The sequence below is a fragment of the Podarcis tiliguerta genome, assembly GCF_965153285.1.
Source record: "Podarcis tiliguerta genome assembly, chromosome: 2".
In the NCBI taxonomy this organism is placed as follows: domain Eukaryota; kingdom Metazoa; phylum Chordata; class Lepidosauria; order Squamata; family Lacertidae; genus Podarcis; species Podarcis tiliguerta.
In genome coordinates, this window is record NC_139535.1 from 100,502,630 (window position 1) to 100,526,747 (window position 24,118).

The 24,118-nt window shown below is 45.1% G+C and overlaps 1 protein-coding gene and 1 long non-coding RNA gene across 8 annotated transcripts in view; one reads left to right on the top strand and one right to left on the bottom strand.

Annotated features, from left to right (window-relative positions):
- Positions 1–944: 944 nt before the first annotated feature.
- On the bottom strand, positions 945–11,551 carry LOC310671832. The gene is made up of 3 exons (XR_014508239.1): positions 11,431–11,551; positions 4,912–5,052; positions 945–1,368 (listed from the first exon to the last, which is right to left on the bottom strand). It is a non-coding gene; the product is annotated as an uncharacterized lncRNA (long non-coding RNA).
- The window catches only part of TEX2 (testis expressed 2), a 97,463-nt gene continuing 83,997 nt past the window's right edge, over positions 10,653–24,118 (top strand). Inside the window, exon 1 of one of the 7 annotated variants that reach the window (XM_083427347.1) lies at positions 10,653–11,035. The gene's annotated coding sequence lies outside the window, so the exon portion shown is untranslated. Of the gene's footprint in view, positions 11,209–11,363; positions 11,824–24,118 lie in introns of those variants that run through there. The other 6 variants (XM_083427349.1, XM_083427350.1, XM_083427346.1 and 3 more) reach the window with 6 other exon arrangements.

Consider the following 24,118-nt stretch of genomic DNA (forward strand, 5'->3'; position numbering starts at 1 on the left):
GCACTTTTAATAGCCTGTTGCACCACAGAAAATAAAACGGCGCAGTGGAAGAGAAGAGAAACACAGTTGCGGCAAAACACCCCCAAACACATCTGGGTACATATCCAACAGACATGGAGGTACCTGAGTGGAGGCACATTACGGTGGTTTCCAGGGTAACGCAAACAATCCCCAGGGCTCTTAAAATAAAAAATATCAAACACCAAGCACTTGAGCAAATAATACAATTGAGAAGCGAAGATGTGAAGGCTGCCAACACAAGCAAGCCAAACACTCTTTGAGCCTCTCTTTGCAAATGATTGAGCAACCTGTTCTCAAGTTACATTGATTTAGTTACACACCACCTATTCCCCTTTTATGTACAATTTTAATGTGCTGAATATATACTTCACATTGTGCACCAGTGTTGGGGTGGGCTGGCCACATGGCCCAGATAGCTGTCTGTGGACAAACACCGGCTCCCTCGGCCTGCAAGCCAGATGAGCACCGCAACCCAGTACATTTCCGAGCACAATTCAAAGTGTTGGTGCTGACCTTTAAGCCCTAAACGGCCTTGGTCCTGTATATCTGAAGGAGCGTCTCCACCCCCATCGTTCAGCCCTGAGGTCCAGCTTCAAGGGCCTTCTGGTGGTTCCCTCACTGCAAGAAGTGAGGTTACAGGGAACCAGGCAGAGGGCCTTCTTGGTAGTGGTACCTGCCCTGTGGAACGCCCTCCCAGCAGATGTCAAGGCAATAAACAACTATTTTACTTTTAAAAGACAACTTTTAGGGAAGTTTTTAATGTCTGATGCTGTATTGTTTTTAATATTCGGTTGGAAGCCGCCCAGGGTGGGCGGGGTATAAATAATAATAATTTAGTAGTAGTAGTAGTAGTAGTAGTAGATTGATTGATTGATTGATTGATTGATTTTCCCATAGTTGCCAGGAGTCCTTTACCTTTACCTCTGGCAGTTCTCCCTCTGTGGTAGCCACCAGGAAACCAGGAACCAGCAAGGCATTTTGGAGTAGGGGCAGAGTGCCACAGGCTTTGCCACAAGAAACTGACCAAAATGGAACGGCTTTGGATACAGCAGTAGGTATATATATTTCTATACATTTCTATACTGTTATTCACGCACAAAAAATCAGAGCGGGTCGACAACAATTATTCATAAAACCATGCAATGATAACTATATAAAAAGTTGGAATCAACCAACTATTATGAAAAGATTTAACCTTGACTGCTTGCAGAAGCCTGATGGAATAGTAAAGTTTTCAGCAGGTGCTTTCAGATCCACAGCTACCAGGTTGCAATCCTATGCACACTTTCTTAGGAGTCCCATCAAATTCAAATAGGCTTACTTTGGAGTAGACATGTAGAACAGAATCTATCAAATTAGACCATATCAAGAGAGAACAAAATAAAATACATTTCAACTCCACGTAAAAGGAAAACAGATTTCTCACATAACATTATACATAAGAAACTTGTATTGAATGGCACCGTAAAATATTGTTATAAACGTATATGTCAACATTGACGGATAAGACATTTTACAGAGTAGCAATCTTATACCATTACTGGCAAACTCACTTAATTTTCAGATAGTGAAAACTAATAATGGGGAAATGGGGAAGCAATGGATTGCAACAGTAATATATATAATGGAGAAAAATCCATGGTTTCAAAATAATGGTTGAAACATTATTTGGTGGGGCATGCATAGTCCCTTTAAAGCATTTCTTACAAAATATTATTTAAATTGATTGATTGATTCTGTTGTTAGCTGGGTTTGGCTGTTAGCAGTATATGTTTAGATGCTCTAGATGTAGATGTTTGCAACCAAAACTTGAAAAGCATCAGTTGCTGAACCTGCAGCACATCAGGCCAGGATGGGGTACCTTTGGCCCTGCAGTTGCGGATAAGAGTCCAACCCACATCAGCTCCATCCACATGGCATGCATAGAAAGGCATGTTGAAATTTCCAGCTTCCAAATTTCAAAAATGAGGAGTGCTAAAAAGTCGTAGCGTGAGTAGGGAATTCAAAAGATATTTTTGTTAAATTGATATAACTTAGTTTAGCTTGTTAAGTAAAATGCATGTAAAATTGCATAGAAATCATTTTTAAAAAAGATTGCCAAGTACCTGCAACTATATCATGCATTGTTGTTGTTGTTTAGTTGTGTCCGATTCTTCGTTTCTCCATGCACCATAGCACGCCAGGCACTTCTGTCTTCCACTGCCTCCCGCAGTTTGGTCAGATTCATGTTGGTAGCTTCGAGAACACTGTCCAACCATCTCGTTCTCTGTCGTCCCCTTCTCCTTGTGCCCTCCATCTTTCCCAACATCAGGGTTTTTTCCAGGGAGTCTTCTCTTCTCGTGAGGTGGCCAAAGTATTGGAGCCTCAGCTTCAGGATCTGTCCTTCCAGTGAGCACTCAGGGCTGATTTCCTTAAGAATGGAGAGGTTTGATCTTCTTGCAGTCCATGGGACTCTCAAGAGTCTCCTCCAGCACCATAATTCAAAAGCATCAATTCTCTGGCGATCAGCTTTCTTTATGGTCCAGCTCTCACTTCCATACATCACTACTGGGAAAACCATAGCTTTAACTATACGGACCTTTGTTGGCAAGGTGATGTCTCTGCTTTTTAAGATGCTGTCTAGGTTTATCATCGCTTTTCTCCCAAGACCTGGGAGCAGGAACCGGCAAGCCACTCCAGTACCTCTGCCAAGAAAACTCCATGGACCAAAGACAACAGGCATCCTGCATTACTATTATTATTTTTATTACTATTTAGCATTGCCAGACCTTTTCAGAAGGTAAAATAAAAAATTATTTGGTTTTCTTAAAGTAGTTTATGTGCTTGGTAGACCTACCAAGCTAAATGTTATATTCAATCGCAAAATTGAATTCTTCACACCCCAAAACAAAAATATGACCCCTCACTGAAGAAATTTGCTAAAATTAAGTTTCAGCCCCTAAAACGACACACTCTGAAAGCATATGATTATGATGTGCATTTAGCTGTGGGTATCCGAATGCTGCTTTTCCATGGCAAACCAGAACCACATAATCATCAATGTCTCCTGTCTCTGGTCTAGTTAATTTATGAAGCTTAGGAACAAATCTATTGATTTCAGAAGGAGCTTCATAATGTAGTCAAGAGGGAAATAACATGACATGGATTTAAAAATAAGCACCAATAAGCTTTACCCTGTAAGGAAGAAACTGCAGCAAGGACATGGCGTCAATCCACTAATAATAATAATAATAATAATAATAATAATAATAATACTCCACCCATCTGGCTGGGTTTCCCCAGCCACTCTGGGCAGCTCCCACCAAAAGAGTAAAAACACGAAGCAGAAAAAAATTATTGAGCATTCCTTTGCGCAATACATCAAATCCTATTGCTGCTGAGTTCATGTTAATCTTGAATTAAATGAACCAAGAAGGCAAAGAGATCAGAAGCCTTCTTTGCTGCATACTTTGCTCCTCTTTGAGTAAACATTATTTGCTGCAGGATTCCTTAACGGCTTAGTAGAAAACTGCTTTGCAGTTGTACAAAATGCCTTCCGACAACAATCCAACTACGTAGTTTTCAACTGTCTTAAGCCCAAGTCAGAAATAAGCCCTGCCAGGAAGAAAGCTACAGGAAAGCCCGGGAGGAGCAGGAGCAGGAAGATGGTTCAAACACAGAAATCAGAAATGGCTGGTGGGTTCGGCATGCTTTCCCACCGGCTGTTTCTCTGTTTGGCAGAGGCTATGGTCTGGCCTGCCACCACATGTAGTTAGACCTAAAGGGAGCAACACTAGCATCCCCAGTCCAACCTGACAGGCCAGCAAGGCTTTATGGAACAGCAGTCCCAGTTTCCACCCGTCAGATAAATTGCTGTGCTCAACCATGCCCCTCCACACTACTAGGGGTTTCCCCTGGCTGTGGGCAGGGATCCTGCAGGCGGAAGGGGAAGCGCCGTTGCTAGCAGAGCAAGGCTGATGTCATTCCAGAAGCAGAGGTAGCCCAGGAAAACACCTGCCTAATTCTTACTCCCCAGCCCGACGCAAAGGGGGATGGCTCTGCAAGCCCCATAAAAAGGTAAAGGTACCTCTACCCGTACGGGCCAGTCTTGACAGACTCTAGGGTTGTGCGCCCATCTCACTTAAGAGGGCGGGGGCCAGCGCTGTCCGGAGACACTTCCGGGTCACGTGGCCAGCGTGACGAAGCCGCATCTGGCGAGCCAGTGCAGCACATGGAACACCGTTTACCTTCCCGCCAGTAAGCGGTCCCTATTTATCTACTTGCACCCGGAGGTGCTTTCGAACTGCTAGGTTGGCAGGCGCTGGGACCGAACAACGGGAGCGCACCCCGCTGCGGGGATTCGAACCGCCGACCTTTCGATCGGCAAGCCCTAGGCGCTGAGGCTTTTACCCACAACGCCACCCGCGTCCCACTGCAAGCCCCAGAGGCTTTGAATAAATTGATGTTTTCGTGCCAACAGCCATTTTGCATTTTGAGAAACACAAGTCCAGCACTAGTAGAACACCGGCTGTGTGTATCTAAGGTTGCTTCCATAAGGACCTGTTTGTTAAGCATCACCCTGATTTGCTTGCACAAAGTTTGTGAGGAGGTCGTACAATGCCCACTGTTTACTGAGCGTTCGTTCTGATCCGTTTGCGGAGCTGTTCTTGTATGACGTTGCGTCATTCAATTGTTATCCCACATTTTCCAGGGCATTTCCACCCTGTTCATTTTCCTTAACACCAAAAGTTCAATTTGTGGGGGTTGGGGGGCCAAGCAGGTCTGCTGTAGAAGAGTGCCCAACCCCCAACCCCTTTGTTTGAGCCCCAGGTCAAAGTCCCATATGTGATTATCTTATCTTCAGACTTTGGAATTCATTTGACAGATCACCTCTACAATACAACAGCATACCCGAGAGTCCATTTGCCTTGCAAATGACACAAACGCTGGACTTTACATCTTCTCAGCACTGGTGGTTCTTCAGATAACCTTTTTCTTGTAAGAAGCAACCTGGAACTTGTGGGTTGTACATCTTGTTGTTGTTCTTCGTTCCTTTGAAGGGGAAACACGGGAGATATTATATTACTGTAATAATTGCCTTACTTACAAATATACAAGTGGAGCATAACTAGAGAATACAGTGGCACCTCAGGTTAAGTACTTAATCCGTTCCAGAGGTCCGTTCTTAACCTGAAACTGTTCTTAACCTGAAGCACCACTTTAGCTAATGGGGCCTCCTGCTGCTGCCGCACTGCCGGAGCCCGATTTCGGTTCTCATCCTGAAGCAAATTCTTAACCTGAAGCACTATTTCTGGGTTAGGGGAGTCTGTAACCTGAAGCGTATGTAACCTGAAGCGTATGTAACCCGAGGTACCACTAGATATGTAATTTTCCTATCTTCAATAGGCATAACGCTGAAACAGAGAGATCCCCCACTTATAAGGAAATGTAATAGTTGGCTCCTGTTGAAAAGACATGGGCAACTGACTACGGACAGCTGGTAGCCATATGATTCCACCAGGACCATCTGAATACATTTTGCTACCTGTGGGAAAGGGCAAAATGGTGACTCCTCCAAATTCCACTGCCAGAAATCAAGTGGACTTTGAATGGTTGGAGGTTCAGGAGAAATAGCTATGGGCCACTTCTGCTGCCGCCAAGTATCTGCTGCCTAAGGTGGTTGCTTCATTCTGCCCAATGGTAGGGCCAGCACTGGATTCTGCTCAAGACAGTTAAGTATGTTTAAACCTCTTTCGTGGAGCTTTGCCCTCTGATTGAGACCATAAAGTGCAGTAGGATAACTTGCTGTTTTTGGTTGCAATCCTTTGCAACTAAACCCGTGGGAAAACCTCATAGATTTTATTCAAACTTCCATGGGTTCTATTCAGCATTTCAGATTGGGCCTGTAACCTTGGCACCTTCCATATGTTCAACTGGACGCACATTTAAAGGGGAGTAGAGTTGTGCTTGCATACAAAATGTACATGTGCGGGCTTTGACTGCACAATTATGTACCCGTGAAGAGGCAGCACCTGTGATTGTGTGGGCAAAGCCCATGCGGACACAGGGATGAGGCCGAGGCCTGCAGCCACGAATAGGCACAGTCTTGGGGAATGTTTATGCATGTTCAGCCGAACATGTGGAAGGTAATTTAAAGAAAGGACCACAGCTCAGTGGTAGATGGATGGACCAAATGAACTGTCTCTGTATGAGGTAGCTTCCTATGTTCCTATCTGCAAATACCTCACAAAGAAAATCCTTTCTTTTCAGTGGGAACCTCTGGTTTTACACCAGCTTTTGAATTTGGCTCTGTGAGTGATTTTCCGCCTCATGCTGGCAATTCAATGACTACAAGGTTGGAAGGAATTAGATCTAAACGTGTCAATTTTATCTGCCTATTAAAACTAGCAGCTCAACAAAAATATGCAAATCCCTCACCCATATCTCTACGTGTGCGCAAAGTCCAAGACAAAAGGCGAGGGATTTGCATAATAATCTACATTTTTCTTTATTGTATTAGCTCTGTTTTTGTATTATGTGTAACTCGAATAAACCACACTGCGGACCGTCATTGGTATAAAAACCAAGGGGGATGTATCTCTTATCCATTAGATTCCACACAGTCCAATGACGCAATCATGTGGGAAGCCTAAGGTTTTACCCTTAAGCGGGGTGGTGGTATTAAACAGAATTTCTAAATTCATTAAGGCCACAATCCTATACTGAAAATCGCCAGCTGAGGGGGTTCTAGGATCGGGCAGAAGCCCCAGTATGCAGGTCATCATCATCAACCTTTTATTCGACTATCAGTCAGAAAAAGAAACATTTGTCAGTACACAGTTAAAAACATCGAAAAAGATTTTAAAACTTAACCAACACTAAAATGGGTTAAACAGATAGCCCTATATCAATACAGTCAATTATAGTCTTGCGACGCTTAAAAGCTAAAAAAAGAAATTTGGCCACCAAGGAAGGTATAGCTCTAGTGACATTATTTAGCAAGTGTAAAACCTGGTTTTCTCCGGGTAGAGAGCTAAATTGACATAGAAGTGGGGCTATAAAATTTTGTCTAAGCTCTGCATAAGAAGGGCAAGTCAAGAGAATGTGTTCGGTGGACTCAACCATACCCATAGCACAATGACAGGTTCTCTGGGCGTATGGTACTCCCCTGTACCTTCCCCACAATATCGCAGAGTCAAGGACATTTAATCTAGCCGCTGTAAAAAGTCTGAGGTATTCCACATAGTAGATTTCTGCAAGGTAGGGGGCTGGTATGGTCCGGTAAATCTGGTCCCCTAGGACCATCCCTGGTTTTACCTGGGCTATGTCCTCTTGCCTGGCAATGTCACTCAGTCTCCGGGAAATCACAGCTCTAGCTTGATTGTACGTCATAGACTCAAGGTAAAGGTGAGACAATCCACAGGATTGAACCTCATTAATGACCTCCCTTTCCCACGATGATTGGAAATCGTCCCTCAATATCAAGGGGGCAATCCAGTATGCAGGTAGAACACCAGATACACACCAGAATGAGAGATATACCAGGAGAATTATCCCAATCGGCAGGTGGAGCATTCAGTTTGTGAAAGCTCTTCCACCAAAGAATTGCAGAGATGGAAGGGACCCTGAGGGTCATCCAGTCCAACCCTCTGCAACCAACCGTGATACTCCCGTTGGAGGAATGTGGTTCAAGGCACCAAAGATTTTATACTCCTCCAGTCCACAGCCTATCCATGGTGCAACTTTATGACCGAGAGCAAATAATTCCTCTCCCATTAGCTTGAATGGGAAGGAAGAGAATTAAAAAAGCATTCAGCCCTGCATCGGTTGCCATTTCACCATGACAGAGCACAGGATATGGTGTAACTCAGGGACGCGGGTGGCACTGTGCTCTAAACCACTGAGCCTCTTGGGCTTGCCAGTTAGAAGGTCGGTGGTTTGAATCCCCACGACGGGGTGAGCTCCCGTTGCTCTGTCCCAGCTCCTGCTAACCTAGCAGTTTGAAAGCATGCCAGTGCAAGTAGATAAATAGGTACCACTGCAGTGGGAAGGTAAATGGCGTTTCCTTGTGCTCTGGCTTCTATCACAGTGTTCTGTTGGGCCAGAAGCAGTTTAGTCATGCTGGCTACATGACCTGGAAAGCTGTCTTTGGACGAACGCTGGCTCCCTTGGCTTGAAAAGCGAGATGAACGCCACAACGCCATAGTCACCTTTGACTGCACTTAACCGTCATGGGGTCTGTTACCTTTACCTTATGGTGTAACTCAGCAGCCCCGAAAGCTGCCCCTTTATTTGTTCCTTATCTATTTACATAAGCTTTTGACTCAGCATAGGTTAAATTGCCTACAGCTGGTGGAGGTGAAGGGGCTCAAAATGAAGAAGAAGAAGAAGAAGAAGAGTTTGGATTTGATATCCCGCCTTTCACTCCCTTTAAGGAGTCTCAAAGCGGCTAACATTCTCCTTTCCCTTCCTCCCCCACAACAAACACTCTGTGAGGTGAGTGGGGCTGAGAGACTTCAAGGAAGTGTGACTAGCCCAAAGTCACCCAGCAGCTGCATGTGGAGGAGCGGAGACTCGAACCCGGTTTCCCAGATTACGAGACTACCGCTCTTAACCACTACACCACACTGGCTCTCAAAAGGGGCTCAAAATGAGGTGGCTGCCTTAAATAAGAGGATATGGATTGCTGAGAACCTGTTATGTGGAGCCTCTAACAGTTGGACTTAGTAATGACTTCCCTTTAAATGAATGAGTTTGGACAAATTCATGGCGGATGAGTGGCTACCAGTTATGATGGGTAAACACAGACAGTATGCTCTTGAATTTCTGAATACCAGTTCATGGGGTTTGGGAGAGAACCATTGCACTGGTCCTACCTATAGGCTTCCTATATGCACCTGAGAAAATAATGCTGGACTAGATGGGCCTTTAGATTGAACCAATGTCCTTATGCTCATCTAAAAAAACTATACATTAATGCTCCCCGCCTTCATAACTATTGTTTTAGTCACATATGTATATTTAAAACCAGTTAAAGGTAACAATTCATTTTAACTGGCTGAAAGCCCATAATAATACCACCATCATCAATGACAACATTCCTAGACACTCAGTTTTTTCTTGGCTGGGGAGAGATTTGAACCTAAGGCTGCAATCATAAACACACTTATTCAGGAATAAGTCCCACTGAACAAAGTGAGACGTCTTTGCATAAACTTGAACAGGCCTCTGCCACAAGGTTCAAGGTCCAATCAATCCCATCTCCTCTGAATCTCGCAAGCTCATCTTTAGCAGGGACTTCTGAGTATTGATGTCTGCCGGCAATAGCCCTGCAATACGAACATCTAACTTCAAATTATCAGTTTATGCATAATCAATCAAGAACGTAACTATCACATTTAGATGTAAAAAAAAATGGTCCGCTTTTATCGCCACAGCTGGAAAGGCTGTGAAACGTAGGTCCCAAGGAAGGATGACTCAGTGAAAAAAAATGTATTCCCTTTGTCAGGATTTGTGTGCATTTTAATACAGTGTTTCTCAACTTTTTTCTTCTTCATCCCATGTCCCCTTTTAGCTAAAGTAAAAATCCCATGCCCTTGCCTTCAAACCTGGCTCTCCTAATTGTTTAAATTTTCATAAAGACTGAAAGATGGTGACTTTTAATTATATATATATTCACTTATATTTTTGGAACCAGTATCCCCCAGCCTTCAAAATCTTCACGTGTCCCCCTGGATGGGACACACCCCATGGGCTGAGAAACACTGATTTTATAGCTCCCCGGAAATCCAGCAGTTGAATTAAAAAATCTTATAGTTGAGTTATAATATATTATAGTTCCAAAACTGTGTCAGAAAGCTACACCTGTTGACTTCTGAGTTAAAGGCACAGGGGAGAATAGGGGGTTAGGAGCCAAAGTAGCAACCAGAATACTGGCAGGCCACTTCCTGTGCTAAGTAGAACTTGAGTGCAGAACATACAGTATAAGCAATTACCTTTCCAGTGACAAAACAGATACAGTGCAGTTGGACTGCAGGACTTGATTCCCCTTTATTTCCTTTTAACCTGACAATTCTGGAATGCCGGTAAGGCAAGTTTATACCACTGCCTATACTGTAGATGCCACACAACTGTCAATGGTGGGCATGCGGGCTACTCTAGGGTTACCATATTTCAAACAGTGAAGATCCGGACAGAAAAGTTGATGGGCTTTTTTGGGGAAAAGTTGTTGAGCCCGCTTTTCCGACTGGACTTAACTGTCAGGGGTCCTTTACCTTTCCTATTTTAACTGGAGAAATGTCGGAGGGGATGGAGTTGTGCGAGCCCTGAGCCAAGGAGATAAGTAACCATACAACCTTTAGTAGACATCTGAAGGCAGCCCTGTAGATGGAAGTTTTTTTTTTTTTAATGTTTAACGTTTTATTATGTTTTTACATATGCTGGAAGCTGCCCAGAGTGGCCGGGGTATAAATAATAAAATGATGATGATGCAATAGGACGCCCCTGTTTTGACCAGAGAAATAATAATAATAATAATAATAATAATAATAATAATAATAATAGTGTTGGGAGGGCACGCTATTTTGTGCCTGGAGTTTCCCAGCGCTGAGGACGCCCTCTGCACCTGCTTACAACGCCTTCTTCCTTTCTTTTTTTACCCCTAATTTCAGCCCTTCCTGCTAGATCTTGGGGCGCCCGGGCGGCACCGAAGCCCTGGCAACTGACAGCACCCCCGTCGGCTGCAAGAGTGCAGCCGGTTTTGCCCCCTTCTCTTCCTGGCCTTGTGTGCCTTTAACCGGGAAGCCGGCCTCCCCGGCAGACCCAGCCCATCGCCGGGCGGGGCTGCCCCGGCCGCCCGCCCGCCTTCGCCGCTCCTCTCTTCCCATAGCGCGGCCGCCTGACTTGGGCTGGCAGCGGCGACTGAACCGGCGCGGGGAAGAAGGGAGGGAGCCGTAGCCGCCCGCCTGCCGGCCCGCCCGTCCGCCTCCTCCGGGCAGTGTTGCGCCATGCGATGCCACGAGCTGCCGCAGATCAGGTAAACGGGACGGAGCCGGAGCCGCCTTCCTGCTACCGTAGGGCAGCTCAAGGGGCATCTGCAGCAGCAGCAGCCGCCGAGGAGCCCGGGCAGAGAAGCGCTCCTGCAGCAGCCCGCCTGCTCGCCTCGCTCTCTCTGCGGCCGATGGCAGCGCGAGTGCTCCGGCCTCCGAGGTAGCAGAGCCGGCCTGGGCCTACGGCTTGCCGCCGGGGTACGAGGGAAGCGAGGGCGCCGCGCGTCCCCGGGGATTGCACGTGGCGCCGCCGCCGCGGGTTGGCGAGCCCACCGAGGCTGCCCGGGGGAGCAGAGGCGGGGAGCTGCTTAGGGGATGCAATGGCCGTCGGTGGGGTGGAGTGGGGTGAAAGCGACTTCGAGACGAGGCTGGGCTCCGGCACCTGTTTTGTCAGGCTGGGGGAACGGAGAGGGCGCCTCTGAGCCTAGCAAGAGTGCGGCGGTGCTCCCTCGCCGCGACGGGAGAGTTCCGGGCTGCACCTCGGAAGGAGGTGTTGAACCTTTCACTTTGGCCTGCGGGGGCGGCTTGTTTGTTGACGTTCCCGTGGCGGAGGGGTGGCCTTTTCTTCTTCTTTTTTCCACTTTCCCCGCCCCTCGCACGCACCCCGGGGAAAGTCTGTGAGGCGCTGCTGGAATTGGGGACTGCGAAGCTTAACTGGGACCGTGGCTCACTTCTCCTGGAACTTTTCTTCCGTCGGTCCTGAGATATTTGGAGCGCCTGAGGAAGAAGCAGCCTTGTGTTTCTGAAGACCACGAGTCAGGTGTTGGGGAAGGAAGTAAGGTTGGGCCTGAGGGTGTGACCTTCTCAGGAAGGTTGGAGCTGTTCTCAATTCCGCCCCCCTCCTTAGGAATCGCTGCAAAGAGGGGGCTTGTCAACCTCTGTTTGCGCCCGTCGGTTCTGGTAGGGAGGGGTGCCTTAGAAAGATGTCTTAAAGACGCCCCTTTAAACAAAACAGCTGCGAAGCGCGGAGTAGAAGGGGACTTTGGATAGCTGAGTTTCTGGAGAGTGCCCTCATGGGGTTAGTAGGCAATTTGATCTGGCAACAAGTTCCATCTCCCTCGAAACTCCCATTGTTCTAGGCGCATTTTGCAACCCAGAATTTCCTCAGTTATCCGCTTCTGGGTTCTGGGCGCAGTATTGCGCCTGAGATTTCCGATTAAAACTGCGGAGTGGAAGGAAAGGAGGACCTTTTTCTGCCTCCCCACTTCCAGCTACTTTCTGAAGACTGGAGAAGAGACCCTCTTAAGGATATTAGGAGGGTGGGCAAGGGAAGGACTAGACTATGTGGGAAATGAACATAAGATTTTAGCTGCAGTTCATTTATTTTCAGCTTTGTACTCTTGCTCTAAAACAGCACACCTAGACATTCCATTGTTGTGCCTGTTACCTCTGTTTAAGGTGCCCTTTAGCTCTTAGCTATAATATCTCCATTTCTAACGCTGCCTCACAGTGATGGGGCAGATTTTGGATGGATATAGCAGAGAAGCAAAGCTTCTTCTGATGTTCCATGTGGATAGATAGACTCCAAAAGTCACAACTTCTTGGGGGTGTCAGCAAGCTGCAACCTTGCTGTATTGACAAGTGGGTTTAATGGGAGGGCTTTGATTTATTTCTCTTGTGGGTGAAGTTTATAGGCCTGCTGTGTTCAGCCACAGGAATGGCAAAAGAACACCTGATATTCTCTCTCCCTCTCCCTCTCTCCTTTTGCTGTGTGTTGGATTGGTCTATTTTGGTGTGTCTGCTTACTACATACATCTGAGTCCAGGCAGTGAGCAATGTCTGAGCACCAGCAAGGGAAGGGAGGGGGGACTGGCCTAGGCTCCTCACAAATATGGATGCTGTTGTGTTCAGTTGTTAGAGCTGAATTGGATTTTGATCTGCTTAGATTGTATAGCTTGTGGAGCCCTTTCTGATTTAAGATTTGGCCTTCTAAAGCTTTAAGGCCGCAGAAGTAGGAGGGACGTTGTTCAGGCAATCCTGCCTCCTGCACAGCTATCTCTGTGTTTCCTAAAACACTTCAAATTGGTAACGTGAAGTAAAAATAAATAAATCAAATATGCAGTCACTTTAGTAAAACTTCAGTTTTTAGTTACCAAAACTTTAACTCCCCCCCCCCCGCCCCCCGGCTAAAGAGTGGCTTTTAAAGTTCCATGAGATAAGCAGAATACCAATTAACTTTAATGTCATCAACAAATATGTATACTGTACCAGATAAATCATTTCAACCCGTTTCTGGTGGCACCATCTCACAAAAGTCCCACTTGTAACTTCTGATTTTAAAGATGCAGAAAGGCATTTTATGTCAAATCCTTGCTGAACTTCTCACATGGATACTATTACCTATTGCTTTGTAATACTTCAAAGTTTTCTTAATAATAAATCAAACCAAGTCCCTCTCACAACCATGACATCAGTAAAGCTATATATTCCATGTGTTCTTGTAAAGGTAAAGGTACCCCTGCCCGTACGGGCCAGTCTTGACAGACTCTAGGGTTGTGCGCCCATCTCACTCAAAGAGGCCGGGGGCCAGCGCTGTCCGAAGACACTTCCGGGTCACGTGGCCAGCGTGACATCGCTGCTCTGGCGAGCCAGAGCCGCACACGGAATCGCCGTTTACCTTCCCGCTAGTAAGCGGTCCCTATTTATCTACTTGCACCCGAGAGTGCTTTCGAACTGCTAGGTTGGCAGGTGCTGGGACCGAACAACGGGAGCGCACCCCGCCGCGGGGATTCGAACCGCCGACCTTTCGATCGGCAAGCCCTAGGCGCTGAGGCTTTTACCCACAGCACCACCCGCATCATGTGTTCTTGTATGGTTCCCCAAATACTGTCACTTTGCCTTGCTTTTCACTTGTAGGGCTACTTTCCACAAGAGATGCTTTGGTCAGTTTTAGAATGTCCCATTTGTATAGTTAATCTATTTTTTCACTTGTTCTAATCTTAACATTTGTGCATACGTCTAGCTCATTATTATACGGAGTTGGATATGCTTAAGCCTTAAGGCCACTGATTTGAGTGGGCCTAACCGTGTCTAACTCTGCATAGCACTGAGCTGTTAGAAATGCCACACACTATTTTCTAGGAGCCACAGGCATGCCCTGTCTTGGAGGACAATCTGCTACCATTTTGTGTTTTCAGGTTGCATGTTTAACTTTTGTAGGAATAGGCTAACATTTATTCACAAGATTATTCAAACTTGGTAGCCACATTTCCGGGGGCTATCAGCTGAATTAAAAATGGCTAAGTGTTTGACTCACTGAATTAACTGTGTTTACAAAACATAGCTGTCTTGCATGCAAAAAGCCCTAGGCTAAGTCCCCAGCATTTTCAGGTAGGGCTGGGAGAGACTATGGGGAGCTGTTGCCTGTCAGTGTAGACGATAGCTGAGCTACTTGGACCAATGGTCTGGCCTGTTATAAGGCGGCAGCTTGTGTGTTTTTTAAAGTTTGAAATGATGATGCCATTTTGTTCATGATCTTTGTGTGTGTGTGTGAAAGAGAGAGAGTGCTTCCTGTTCTAAATGGAAGGGAGGGGGAAAATGCTGCTAAGTGGCTTCCTAAGATTATGGAAAGAGAAATAGGGAGTTTTAGTTAGAATCGTTCTGGAAGAACTAAGGAAAGGACCAGAAATGATGCAGTAAATTCAGTTGTCGATTGCTGGGCATGTGAAGCACTGAAGAGAGATATCAAGGGCTGTAGAGGAATAAAAATTCACCAATAATTTGAAATGAGAATGAACAAAAAGATAGGGATCCTGAAGGCCACTCACCATCCCTTTTCTTGCTGTACTAGATGAGTTTGCCTTTCATCAAATTACTGTGGTTTTGCTTTCAGTCACAGGTACCTGACCTGTATTGTCCACGGCACTGGCAAGCCTTTTGACTTGTCTACGTTGAATTCATGTTGGCCATGGCATATTAACTGTGTTATGTAATACGGAATTTGAGAACGTTCCCAAGAAAACGTTAAAGATAGCTTTCCCTTCTAACAATGAGCTATAGATTGTAAGCCGGTTATATCACCCTTGAGAGGAGGCGTTCCATCTTCATTCAGAATTCTAAAAAAAGGCTGAAGTTGCGCAAGTGAAGACTAAAACTCTTTTTTTATTAATACAGTATATAAAAAGTTGACATTCCTAATAGAAATGGGCTTAAAAAGAGGAAGAGGTAAAGTTGTCTTGTCTTTGCAAAGGGTTACTGGGTGGTGAAGACATTTACTGGAAAGTCCTATCCCACGTGATTTTTCTGGATTGTCGTGCTGCTTATTAGGGTAGAAATTTCCTTGCTTGGCTGTGTTAACTTGCTGTAAAATAGCACATGGTGGATAGAAATATAACAAGGTTGTCTGTGTTCCTTGATCTATGCACGTTTTCCATGCAATCTCACATATATCACCGAAGACTGAGTTCTGTCAAGGCACATGTCAGTTGTCCCCAATTTGATCTTTGGCTCAAAACTTTAATAAGCGAGGCATTGCAACACACAGGAGACCAGCCAGCAACTCTGGATTTTATCGTATTTACTGGGGATGATCCTGATTCAAGTTGCGGTGCAATCCTAAGGATGACTTATTGGAAATGTATTTAGTACAGTGAGGTCTTGCTCCTTGGTTGAGATGCAGCCATGGTGAAAATTGCCAGGAGAAAGCTGGCCGCGGGTATAAATTTGTGTAAGACTGGGGATCTGTCACGGATAAAAGTGCTTGTGTGTTTTATTACAAAGAGCGTTGTAGAGGAAGTTCATTATTGCGACGTTGACTAATGCAGCCTTGCAAGCCCCTTTCAGAACTAGCCCACATTGTAGTCCCATATTAAGGTAGGTAATTTGTGGCCCATCAGTGACTTCAAAATAAAAATGCACTGTTCATATTTTTCAGAAGTTTTAGCGCCTGCTTGCCTTGATACAGTTCTTCCTTGCCAAAGCAGGCAGCTGTTTTGAAGGCTGGCAACGTTTTGGATGGGAAATACAGGTTTAGTGCACTACTAATGCCTTCCACCCCACCCTTCAAAGGGCAAATTGACCTGTGGCAGCCCTTTCTGTCTGGCCCCAGGCCACGTCCCTCTCCAACTCTGCTCTCTTAGGGTGCCTTTGCCAGGCTGGAATGTGTAATTGAACTCTGATATTGCCTCTTGCTTGCTTAGACGGAGGGATAGAGAGATTGTGCATGTGTTTGTGCAGGAAAAAAACTTGCTTTTCTGTGGCTGGAATGTGGCCTGCTGTACAGAGGCAAGAATCATGCAGATAATTGCCATGAAAACAGCACGGTTGTGGCGTTGGAACATGACACAGGAGTGTGGAAAGGAGTAAGTGCAGGTCAACCCAGCCAGATGGATGGGGTATAAATAATATAATTATTATTAATATTAGTTTATGTGTAAGCTGTGAAGATAGATTGGGGAAAATGACGAAATTGGTCCATTGGTATGTAGGCTAGCTTCCCCTGCTCTGGTGTCTCCAGTTTTTTCTTGGACTACAGCTCCCATAATCCCTGATTACAGCTCCCATAATCCCTGGAGATGATGGGGATTGTAGTCCAGCAACATTTGAAGGATTCTCGATTGGAGAAGGGTGATGCACACCATGATGAATAGACGATTATGAGGCTCACTGCGGAGTTCTTCCTTTAAACGAGGAATGGCCTCTGCCGCTCACTTTCAGCTAAGGTCATTGACCTTGTGTTGGCTTGTCGAAACAGCATCTAGGTCAAGCATCTAAACAGCCAATTGCCTCATCGCTAGTGGTGAGTAATTGCCTGAGTGATCCGGCAGCATGCTTCTGTAAACCAGTTGTTCTGTTTTGCTTTTAGGCCTACAAATGACTAACATAGCACCTCCTGTGCATGTATTTGCAAGGCTGATCTAGGCATTTCAAACTTGAATTCTAAGCACCATTGTAACCCCTTCCGGTCAATCTATAAATATTGAAGACTGTCCTGTTCACTCAAAAGTTTTTTCACTTAGGGTTATGGTGGAATTCCGAGTTGTGCGATTACAATTGTTCTGCCCATACAGTGCTTCCCAAACTTAGGCGTCCAGCTGATTTTGGACTACAGTTCCCATCATCCTTGACCACTGGTTCTGCTCACTAGGGATGATGGGAGTTGTAGTCCAAAAACAGCTGGAGACCTAAATTGGGGAAACCCTGCACCGGTGCAAATATTTCAGCTTGTCAGGTGGAACAATCTCCTCTCTGTGAAAGCTGTTCTGGGAGGTCATCAAACACCCTTTTTGGGGGGGCACAGGGCAGGTGAAGGGGGAAAGTCCCACTAGCACAACTGTTTAGCTGAGTCCACCCCTTTGTTTCTTCACTCGCATCATTCCCTGAGAAAAAATAGTGTGTTGGAAGTCACCTTATACTTGCTTACTCATTGAACAAAATGAGACTTGCTTCCAAGGATTCTGTTGTGTGTTTACAATGTGTCATGTGAAAGGTACCAAGAGAATGGTAGAATAGGGATAAACCTCTGAGAGGTGGAGGAACTTGGTATACTCCTGAGCCAGGGACACCCAAGGTGGTGTTCCCCAAATGTTGCTGGACCCCAATTCCCATGCGCTCCAGCCAGCACGGCCGGTGATCAGAAACAATGGGACTTTGAATCCCATTGTGGAATCCTGAGAGCACCACACTGGATGCCCGACCTTGTGACTTGGCAGATGTGCAGCATCTCTTAAGAACTGGCCCTGTCTTTTCTGAATAACACGGCTTCACAATCTGGTTTCCGTGGTATTCCCCGTGGAACATGTTAAATGGATCACAAGGCACCAGCAAGCAACTAACTTTTAAGTGTGTGTTGCTGAAATACTGTAGAGGCTGCAAATGCCCACCCACCGTTGATTTCCCTTAATTTGATTATAGTGCTAGTTAGCTTGCTTACATCAATACAATTGCATTCTGTCTTTGTACCTGCAAATATAGATGCCTACTCTTGCTGCCTCCCAGATTAATTGATGGAAAATCTCCCTTGCACAGTTGCTTCCCTGCGAGGGAAGAAAGAAAAAGTGCTGCAGATTTGTTTCCAAGTGAATTCATCTCACTGAGTAATTATGATTTTGTCAACACAATGTTTTACTATTAAGTATGATTCTGAAGTGATTTCTCCCATGATTTCTATGCATATATTATATTATATATGCATATAATCTGGTTCTATATTATATGTCATTGAATCTGGTTTTGGAGGGAGGAGGAAGGAACTCCAGGTGCTTGGAGGGGTTATGAATACCATATTTTTCGCTCTATAAGACGCACCAGACCACAAGACGCACCTAGTTTTTGGAGGAGGAAAACAAGAAAAAAAATATTCTGAATCTCAGAAGCCAGAACAGCAAGAGGGATCGCTGCACAGTGAAAGCAGCAATCCCTCTTGCTGAAAGAAGCAATCCTTCTGGGATAGCTGCGCAGCCTGCATTTGCTCCATAAGACGCACACACATTTCCCCTTACTTTTTAGGAGGGAAAAAGTGAGTCTTATAGAGCAAAAAATACGGTATTCAAATTACACCTGAGCCTTAAAAATGTTCTGCTTGGCCATCCCTGTGCTAGTCAAATCCCACTGCTTTTACAATTTGTATAGCACTTCATCCCCCAAGTGTTTTTATTGACATTTTGATCGAAGTCTCTGGTATTAAGTATCCCATTGACGGCGGTGGCTGTTCTGCAATGGATTGCCACCAGCCATCTTCGTGGCTGATATTGTGAGAATGCAGTTTAAAATAAACTAGGCCAACAAGCTGGGCCTCAGTCTTGGTACGTGGCTCTCGGGTCCAAGAGTTCACCAGTTCTAGGCAGGGTTGCAGTCCCCCTTGGCTGTTATCTGAAATTTCTGACACATGCTGAGCATTAAAACTACTGCAGAACTTTGACCAGCTGATGCTTCTTCCCTGGGTGGAGTGAGTGAACTTAGAAACTGCACTGAGGGTTTTTTGTTTTGTTTTACAAACGAGTGGTATATAAAATTTATGAAATCATAAACAAATACATGTGCCAGGTGATGCCGGCCTTCTGGAGCATATTGGTATCTGGTGACTCTACTTGAATGCAGCCTCTCCCCTTTTATTGAAGTCACTAGAGACATTTAGTGAACGAATACAGGACTTCTTTGATTCTCTGGCTTCCATAGAAGCCAAGGCTCTTACCGGCAAATGTGTGTTTCAGACACACTTAGGTCTATCTAGCGCATGTCAGCCTCAGAAAATACATGTTGGCTTCTGCTTTCTTCTTTGCTTGTGTTGAGATGGTTATGTCTATCTGTTTGCCGGCCCACAACTTGACTTCCAGCGTGCCTCTGCAAACCACTTCCAGGTGATGTGCCTAGGCCTCTGCAGGTGGCTGAATGCAAGCAGCTCTTTCACTGTGGGCTGCCTGAGCTTGGCATGAGCACAGATAAAATAAATGTTTCTGTATGGCTGCCACATGTGGAACTGGCTATGGAAACAGGCGCTAAGGCTCCCCGTTAGGGAGAACAAGGTGGCCGTCTCAGGTCATGATAGCAGGTGCTGGAGACAGCAGTGGCAGGGCCCAAATATTTTATTCAAAGCTCTCTCACCTGTTCCCCTCTGCATTTCCTAAACTCCTCTGTTCTGCATCTCCTAAGATAGCTTGCTGCCCTTGGGTGCTGTGGAGGAGGTTGTTCCATCAGTTCATTCCGCTTCTGTATGTGGAAAAGGGTGGGGGCCTTGTCCTTTGCCTTGGGTGGCAAAATGTCTTGGGCTGGCCCGAGCCCAATATGGCGCTTTAAATCATGTTTGTCTTGTTGCAGAAAGCCGTGGAAATTGACAGCGGTTCTTGTGTCTGTTGTGCAAAGAGAAGTGTGATTTGCCTCTCCGAGAGAAGGAACTCTATGAAAATCAATGATTTCGGAATTGGGTGGCATAATCCATAGCTGTCAACTTTCAGATTTGAAAATAAGGGATCAGCAGCCTCACCTGTCCCGGGGACAGTCTACAGGATATCTAACAAAGCGGGAAGCAGCAGGAAACGGCACTGGAATAAGGGAATTTCCCACAAAAAAAAGGGAAGGTTGACAGCTATGGCATAATCTAGTAAATGTTGATGTAGAACTGACATAGGGATATGAACATTCTTACTAGCTTCCACCACCACCCCGTCCAAATATCTGTGTGATCCAGACATCAACAGCTTGACTTTGTTCTGTAGTCATATAAATTTATGGCAGAAGCAAGAGGAAAATATCCAAAGGTGTTGTATTTGTTAACGTGTTGTGCTTTTAGAGCTATTACAAGGGCATTTTCCTTTTATTCTACAGGGAGCAGGCTGCCCGCCCGCCCTCACTTTCATATAAATTAATTGATAGACCATGCTGATTGCTCAGTTGTGTTAGTACTCATTAACTTTCTTGAATATGGGATGTGGCTGTAGACAGAAATTCCCAACCCCTTGTCTTAGGCCATTGTGAAGGCACAGCAGAGAGGGAATGTGATTGAAGATGCTGAATTAAGGACTATCAGTTCCTAAAGCCCATTCCCAGCTTGACGTTTGTGCAGCTTGAGCTTAGCCACTTCAGCACTGATTGATAAGAGTATATTATCATCTTGAGGAACAGTTGTACCTTTTGGGATTGTTTCAAGACTTGGTCTGGGTCAAGCACAGAATGGCACCGTAAAAAAGAAACCTGTCTCTTTCTAAAGCACCCAACTCTTAGAAGACAACTTCTTCGCACAGAAATATTTGCCAGTGTTTATAAAGTCTTGCAGAGAAGTCATGTGGATGTTTTGGCCCTGGCACCCTGGGCTGCAGGCAAACGCTGCAAACCTTATTTTAAAGGGCAGAGGTGGTAATTCCATAGAATTACCGGTACTTTAGATATGCTTAAAGGCGTGGGCTTGTTGTAAATAAAAAATATGCCCTTTTCTCTTATGGGGTATCCAAGAGCCCATATAGAGTCCTTACATAGGTTCCCTATTGGTAGGAGAAAATAACAGAGGCCAACCAGAGAATATTGAGAAGCAAAGCAGCTAGTAAGCTTGATCTTTATTGATCTGTTGCAACAAGGTGCTCCCCTCACACGCAGGAGAGGAAGAGGACCCACAAAAATGCTGTGCAAGGCCTTATAAAGACTTTGCCACTCTGTAGATCAAGACCACCCCCAGAAAAATTATGCATACATCACAGAAGGGGTGTAACCTAAGACCACCCCTCAGATACATCACACCTACATCATAGAAAAGGCGGTCTAAAACAGAAATTTGAATATTGTTTTTCTCCTGTTGTTGTTTATCTCCTGTCTGGCAGGTTACTTGATTGGATTGCCTGGGGAGCCTGGCCATTATTTTGTAGTGATAAAATACTTATTTCCTGGGCCAGGTCACAGGCTCACACCCTATTCATATCTTAAATGTGTCCTTAAGACAGGATTTGTGAGGAAAGAGACAATGGGGAGCCTTTTCCAGTTTGACCTTGCAGAGAAAACATTTGGTCAGTTTAGGAATCAAAATGGTTCCAGGTTGGCCTTCCTGTGTTGATCGACGTATGTGCGGTTATGAACATTGCCATATATCTAAGACCATAAAATTCCTATCACAGGCTCAACCAGCGGGATTCTGATCAGTTGGTTTCTGTATCGTAATTATGATTTTTTTCTGAAGCTCCCTTCAGTTTCAGAACACCGCTTTCAGTGGGAGGCCGAGGTGGTTGTTAGTTCCCTGCGAAATGCAGCTTCGATGCCCCCTTTGGGTACCCAAGAGTGTTGATAGGTAATCCTGCTGTGCATTTAAATTGTAGTCTAGGTCGGAAGCTGTGGCCAGGATTCCTTTGAGCTCTTGCAAATTCTGAGATGAGAACGAATCACCTGAAAATGCAAATGTCTGTTCAAGTAGGCTGCTAGATGGAAGCAGTGTGTTTCTGGGAAAGCTGTTTATATCTTCTTGGGGTGGTGCCAGTTCAAGTAGGTGATACTTAATAGGTAATCTTGAAACCTGATAAAAGTAGAAACTGCTACTCTGGAATCTTTTGCCATCTCTTCTCACACAATTGCCTTTTCTTCTGTAAGCTGAGGACAAAAAGGGTATATGAGGTATTTTTATTTTTTTAAAGAAAACAAAATCTATGACTTAACCTTCTGCTTGATCTGAAAATGAGGATTTGCCTCTGTGAGTCATTAATACTGTTGGTTTTTAAAGGCCATGTGCTTTGATCCTGTTCAAGACAGGCCAGTTTCAATTATGCTGCACTCTGTGCTTTGTCTTACGAGGCAGGGGCTGGCGGAAGGTAGGTTTGGCTCTGGTGTGATTCCTAGTAAATCGGCACAGATTACTGACTCCTGATTGTTTTAGCCATATCAGCAGCAAAGTTAACTCCCCTTGTTCCCTGCACTAAACTGCAGAAATGAATGAAGTTTGGGGGATGATTTTTTGTATGAGCTCTGTTCATATCTGGAACTGGAATTCTGGAATTCTTAGTGTGTGCAGTTTTGCATCAGGCACTGATTGATAGATCTTATAATAATACTTTTATTGTTTGTATCCCTCCCATCTGACTGGGTTGCCCCAGCTGCTCTGGGGACAGCTTCCAACATACAGTGGTACCTCGGGTTACATACGCTTCAGGTTACGTACGCTTCAGGTTACACACTCTGCTAACCCAGAAATAGTGCTTCAGGCTAAGAACTTTGCTTCAGGATAAGTACAGAAATTGTGTTCCAGCGGCGCGGCGGCAACAGGAGGCCCCATTAGCTAAAGTGGTGCTTCAGGTTAAGAACAGTTTCAGGTTAAGAACGGACCACCGGAACGAATTAAGTACTTAATCCGAGGTACCACTGTATACAAAAACATAATAAAACATTAAACGTTGAAAACTTCCTTATACACGTCTGCCTTCAAATGTCTTATAAAGGTTGTAGAGTTACTTAGCTCCTTGACATCTGATGGGGAGGGTCTTCCACAGGGTGGGTGCCACTATTGAGAAGGCCCTGCTGGATCACATGTTGTAAATAAAAATTGCCCTTTTCCCCTTATGGGGTATTCAAGAGCCCATATAGAGTCCTTACCTAGGTTCCCTATTGGTAGGAGAAGATAACAGAGGCCAACCAGAGAATACTGAGAAGCAAAGCACCTAGTAAGCTTGATCTTTATTGCAACAGGGTGCTCCCCTCATCCGCAGGAGAGGAGGAGGAACCCAGAACAATGGCGCGCAAGGCCTTATAAAGACTTTTGAAATTGCCACCCTGTAGATCAAGACCACCCCCAGAAACATCATACATACATCACAGAAGGGGTGGAACCTAAGACCACCCCTCAGATACATCACACCTACATCACAGAAAAGGCGAGAAATTTGAATGTTGTTTTTCTCCTGTCATTGTTTATCTCCTGTCTGGCAGGTTACTTGATTGGATATCCTGGGGAGCCTGGCCAGTCTTTTGTAATGATAAATACTTAGTTCCTGGGCCAGGTCACAGGCTCACACCCTTTTCAAACACAGACATACCCTTAAGACAGGATTTGTGAAGGAAAAGACAATGGGGAGGTTTCCCACTTTGATCTTACAGAGGAAACATTTGCTCAGTTTAGGAATCAAAATGGTTCCTGTGCTGATCTATGTATGTGCTTGGTTGGTACACTTATGAACATTACCATATATCTAAGACCTCAAAATTCCTATCACACACACCAAGGTTCCAGCATACTGTTCTCAAAGTGGCCAACCAAAGAACCATGGGAAGCCTGCAAACAGAACATTAGCACAATAGCCCTTTCCCCTCTTGGAATTCCCAGCAACTGGAATTCACCGCCATACCACCTCTGATGCAGTACACAGCTATCATGACAAGTAGCTGCAGATAGCTTTATTCTCCATGAATTGATCACCATTAGGTTCTAGTAAGAAAAATGAAGTAGATCCCATAAGCCTGAAGTCTATGGTGTTATTCATCTCTGCAGTAGAATGAAAGCAGCATGCTCCGCAGCAGGAAGCAAAAGCATTATATTGATGGATGAAGAAATCAACGTTTACTCCTGTAGATATGCTAGATTTACTGAGGTCTGTTTTATGCATGCAGCAGAATGAGATGGTAGAATGGACTGTATGATTTCTGGCTGCGTGTGGAGGAACTCGCCC